The sequence below is a fragment of the Paramisgurnus dabryanus genome, chromosome 11 (assembly GCF_030506205.2).
Source record: "Paramisgurnus dabryanus chromosome 11, PD_genome_1.1, whole genome shotgun sequence".
NCBI lineage: Eukaryota > Metazoa > Chordata > Actinopteri > Cypriniformes > Cobitidae > Paramisgurnus > Paramisgurnus dabryanus.
This window is the reverse complement of record NC_133347.1, coordinates 40,517,035-40,522,671: the sequence shown is the minus strand read 5'-3', so window position 1 is coordinate 40,522,671 and position 5,637 is coordinate 40,517,035.

Below are 5,637 nucleotides of genomic sequence, written 5' to 3'. Positions count from 1 at the left end.
ATGATCCAGGGCGGATCGTTTTTTCCCATCTTTCGGGTATGAGCTCTTTAATTGTGAGCCTTCGGCCGACACTCGCCCGGGGCGCTGCCTCACATCAGACGCCCTTCGTCCGTTCCAACCGTTCCAGTTCTTTTAACGGTTTTTCGTTCATCGCACACCGACGCGCACAGACCTTTCTTGGGATCTGTCGCAGGGAGGGAGGACGCTGGAGGTCCACTTCGAGGCACCCATCCCTATATACCCGATGGCACCTGTTCAAACGACCGCCCCTTGAGAGAAGGGGCCCTTCCCGTGGCTCGTCCGGGAGGAGGCGCCCGCGTCGGAAGGCGCCGTAAGGTCGGAGACCCTGGAAGTGCACGAGTCACCCGCTTTTACCTCCAGGCCCTCTGTCGTACTTCTCGTGTCCGCTCACGAGACCTCTTTTCGGCTTTATGGAAGTGCACGAGTCACCCGCTTTTGCCTTTTCTGGAAGTGCACGAGTCACCCGCTTTTGCTTCCAGGCCCTCTGTCGTACTTCTCGTGTCCGCTCACGAGACCTCTCTTCGGCCTGGGGGTGCGCCACGTACACCCCCGCGTCCGCATTCGAGTCACCTCTTCGGGCTCATGAGGTAGGGTCGGTGACCCTGGAAGTCAGAGACTTCCAGGCCTTCTGTCGTACACCCTCGCGTCCGCTCACGAGACCTCTCTTCGGCCTGGGGGTGCGCCACGTACACCCTCCCGCGTCCGCTTTCGAGTCACCACTCTGGGCTACGGAGGTAGGGACGTGTGCCCTGGAGGAACCTGACTTCCAGGAGGGAGGGCCGCCCTGTCAGGCCCGCTTTCGAGTCACCCATCTGGGCTAAGGAGGTAGGGACGTGTGCCCTGGAGGAACCAGACTTCCAGGAGGGAGGGCCGCCCTGTCAGGCCCGCTTTCGAGTCACCCATCTGGGCTAAGGAGGTAGGGACGTGTGCCCTGGAGGAACCAGACTTCCAGGAGGGAGGGCCGCCCTGTCAGGCCCGATTTCGAGTCACCCATCTGGGCTAAGGAGGTAGGGACGTGTGCCCTGGAGGAACCAGACTTCCAGGAGGGAGGGCCGCCCTGTCAGGCCCGCTTTCGAGTCACCCATCTGGGCTAAGGAGGTAGGGACGTGTGCCCTGGAGGAACCAGACTTCCAGGAGGGAGGGCCGCCCTGTCAGGCCCGCTTTCGAGTCACCCATCTGGGCTAAGGAGGTAGGGACGTGTGCCCTGGAGGAACCAGACTTCCAGGAGGGAGGGCCGCCCTGTCAGGCCCGATTTCGAGTCACCCATCTGGGCTAAGGATGGTAGGGACGTGTGCCCTGGAGGAACCGGACTTCCAGGAGGGAGGGCCGCCCTGTCAGGCCCGATTTCGAGTCACCCATCTGGGCTAAGGAGGTAGGGACGTGTGCCCTGGAGGAACCGGACTTCCAGGAGGGAGGGCCGCCCTGTCAGGCCCGCCTCGGAGTCACCTCTCTGGGCTAAGGAGGTAGGGACGTGTGCCCTGGAGGAACCAGACTTCCAGGAGGGAGGGCCGCCCTGTCAGGCCCGCCTCGGAGTCACCCATCTGGGCTAAGGAGGTAGGGACGTGTGCCCTGGAGGAACCAGACTTCCAGGAGGGAGGGCCGCCCTGTCAGGCCCGCTTTCGAGTCACCCATCTGGGCTAAGGAGGTAGGGACGTGTGCCCTGGAGGAACCAGACTTCCAGGAGGGAGGGCCGCCCTGTCAGGCCCGATTTCGAGTCACCCATCTGGGCTAAGGAGGTAGGGACGTGTGCCCTGGAGGAACCAGACTTCCAGGAGGGAGGGCCGCCCTGTCAGGCCCGATTTCGAGTCACCCATCTGGGCTAAGGAGGTAGGGACGTGTGCCCTGGAGGAACCAGACTTCCAGGAGGGAGGGCCGCCCTGTCAGGCCCGCTTTCGAGTCACCCATCTGGGCTAAGGAGGTAGGGACGTGTGCCCTGGAGGAACCAGACTTCCAGGAGGGAGGGCCGCCCTGTCAGGCCCGCCTCGGAGTCACCTCTCTGGGCTAAGGAGGTAGGGACGCGTGCCCTGGAGGAACCAGACTTCCAGGAGGGAGGGCCGCCCTGTCAGGCCCGCCTCGGAGTCACCCATCTGGGCTAAGGAGGTAGGGACGTGTGCCCTGGAGGAACCAGACTTCCAGGAGGGAGGGCCGCCCTGTCAGGCCCGCTTTCGAGTCACCCATCTGGGCTAAGGAGGTAGGGACGTGTGCCCTGGAGGAACCAGACTTCCAGGAGGGAGGGCCGCCCTGTCAGGCCCGCCTCGGAGTCACCCATCTGGGCTACGGAGGCAGGGACGCGTGCCCTGGAGGAACCAGACTTCCAGGAGGGAGGGCCGCCCTGTCAGGCCCGCTTTCGAGTCACCCATCTGGGCTACGGAGGTAGGGACGTGTGCCCTGGAGGAACCAGACTTCCAGGAGGGAGGGCCGCCCTGTCAGGCCCGCTTTCGAGTCACCCATCTGGGCTACGGAGGTAGGGACGTGTGCCCTGGAGGAAACGGACTTCCAGGAGGGAGGGCCGCCCTGTCAGGCCCGCCTCGGAGTCACCTCTCTGGGCTAAGGAGGCAGGGACGTGTGCCCTGGAGGAACCAGACTTCCAGGAGGGAGGGCCGCCCTGTCAGGCCCGCTTTCGAGTCACCCGTCTGGGCTACGGAGGTAGGGACGTGTGCCCTGGAGGAACCGGACTTCCAGGAGGGAGGGCCGCCCTGTCAGGCCCGCCTCGGAGTCACCTCTCTGGGCTAAGGAGGCAGAGACGTGTGCCCTGGAGGAACCGGACTTCCAGGAGGGAGGGCCGCCCTGTCAGGCCCGCCTCGGAGTCACCTCTCTGGGCTAAGGAGGCAGGGACGTGTGCCCTGGAGGAACCGGACTTCCAGGAGGGAGGGCCGCCCTGTCAGGCCCGCCTCGGAGTCACCTCTCTGGGCTAAGGAGGCAGAGACGTGTGCCCTGGAGGAACCGGACTTCCAGGAGGGAGGGCCGCCCTGTCAGGCCCGCCTCGGAGTCACCTCTCTGGGCTAAGGAGGCAGGGACGTGTGCCCTGGAGGAACCAGACTTCCAGGAGGGAGGGCCGCCCTGTCAGGCCCGCTTTCGAGTCACCCATCTGGGCTACGGAGGTAGGGACGTGTGCCCTGGAGGAACCGGACTTCCAGGAGGGAGGGCCGCCCTGTCAGGCCCGCCTCGGAGTCACCTCTCTGGGCTAAGGAGGCAGGGACGTGTGCCCTGGAGGAACCGGACTTCCAGGAGGGAGGGCCGCCCTGTCAGGCCCGCCTCGGAGTCACCCATCTGGGCTACGGAGGTAGGGACGCGTGCCCTGGAGGAACCATACTTCCAGGAGGGAGGGCCGCCCTGTCAGGCCCGCCTCGGAGGCCTCCCCTCGGGCAGGGGAGGCAGGGTCGGGGACCCTGGAGGAACCGGACTTCCAGGAGGGAGGGCCGCCCTGTCAGGCCCGCCTCGGAGGCCTCCCCTCGGGCAGGGGAGGCAGGGTCGGGGACCCTGGAGGTGCCGGACCTCCAGGGGGACGGAGGCCGAACCCGTGGCCGGGGAGGGTGAGCCTTGCCGGGCTAGGCTCGCGCGGGTTCGAAGGCCTGGTTCGAGAGGACCCCTTCCCCTATATACCCGATGGCACCTGTTCACACTACTGCCCTTTCGAGAGGGGACCCCGACCGGTCCGCGGCCGGGACGGCGCACCTCGGTCGGCCTCGGCGAGTGGGTCGGGGTGCCTGGAGGTGCGCGAGCGGCCCGCCTGGAAGTGCGCGAGCCACCCGACTCTGGCGGCCGGCGCCCCCGGGCCCGTGCCCGCGGCCGACTCGTCTGACCCGGCATCGTCAAGGTCACCAATACCACGGAGCGTCTACGACGCCCCGTTTCCGAGATATCGGCCAATGAACTGCCGGGCGCCGTATCTCGGCCGGGGAAGGTCCTACGGACTCGGGGCCGGGCTCGTCGGAAAGGTCTCGCCCGGGGCTTTCCGACGAGACCGGCCGCGGGTCCGTGCGACCCCGGGGGCCCGAGATACTTCCGGTCGAAAATTCGAATTTCGTTACCGCGCTGCTCCGGCGCCCCGGGTCCGGGGCCTTCGCCCTTCGGGTGGGTGGCTCCTCCGCGGGGGGCCTTTCGAACGAGCCCACCCGCGCGTCGCTAGCCCTTTCCGGGGCCGAGATACGGCCTACCCCCGCGGGATTTTCCCACGGCCGTTTCTCGGGCGCCTCGGGTCCGGGGCCTTCGCCCTTCGGGTCGGTCGCTATGCCGGAGGGGAGCTTTCGAACGAGCCCTCCCTCGAGTCTCTGGCCCTTTCCCGGGCCGAGATACGGGCGGGTGGTCGCGGAATTTTCGCTCGTCCGGGGCTCCGGCGCCCCTAGCGTCCGCCTCGGAGGTCGCCCGGACGCGCGGCCGGTCTCGTTCGAAAGGTCCGTCCCGGGGCTTTCCGACGAGCCCGGCCTCGGGTCCGTGCGACCCCGCCCGCCGGAGATACGTCCGGTCGAAGCTCGCGGAAATTCCCGCGGCCGTATCTCGGGCGCCTCGGGTCCGGGGCCTTCGCCCTTTGGGTCGGTCGCTCCGCCGGAGGGGGCCTTTCGAACGAGCCTACCCGCGAGCCTCTAGCCCCTTCCCCGGCCGAGATACGGCGGTCTATGCCCGGATTTTCCCACGGCCGTTTCTCGGGCGCCTCGGGTCCGGGGCCTTCGCCCTTCGGGTCGGTCGCTATGCCGGAGGGGAGCTTTCGAACGAGCCTACCCGCGAGCCTCTAGCCCTTTCCCCGGCCGAGATACGGCGGTCCCTCCCCGGATTTTCCCACGGCCGCAGCACGGGCGCCTTTGCTCGGATCGACTCGCCCTTTGGGTCGGTTGCTCTACCGGAGCGGCCCTATCCAACGAGCCAACCCTCGTCTCTCTAACCCTTTCCCCGGCCGAGATACGGCGGTCCCTCCCCGGATTTTCCCACGGCCGCAGCACGGGCGCCTTTGCTCGGATCGACTCGCCCTTTGGGTCGGTTGCTCTACCGGAGCGGCCCTATCCAACGAGCCAACCCTCGTCTCTCTAACCCTAAGCCCGGCCGAGATACGGCGGTCCCTCCCCGGATTTTCCCACGGCCGCAGCACGGGCGCCTTTGCTCGGATCGACTCGCCCTTTGGGTCGGTTGCTCTACCGGAGCGGCCCTATCCAACGAGCCAACCCTCGTCTCTCTAACCCTAAGCCCGGCCGAGATACGGCGGTCCCTCCCCGGATTTTCCCACGGCCGCAGCACGGGCGCCTTTGCTCGGATCGACTCGCCCTTTGGGTCGGTTGCTCTACCGGAGCGGCCCTATCCAACGAGCCAACCCTCGTCTCTCTAACCCTAAGCCCGGCCGAGATACGGCGGTCCCTCCCCGGATTTTCCCACGGCCGCAGCACGGGCGCCTTTGCTCGGATCGACTCGCCCTTTGGGTCGGTTGCCCTACCGGAGCGGCCCTATCCAACGAGCCAACCCTCGTCTCTCTAACCCTAAGCCCGGCCGAGATACGGCGGTCCCTCCGCGGATTTTCCCACGGCCGCAGCACGGGCGCCTTTGCTCGGATCGACTCGCCCTTTGGGTCGGTTGCTCTACCGGAGCGGCCCTATCCAACGAGCCAACCCGCTTCTCTCTAACCCTAAG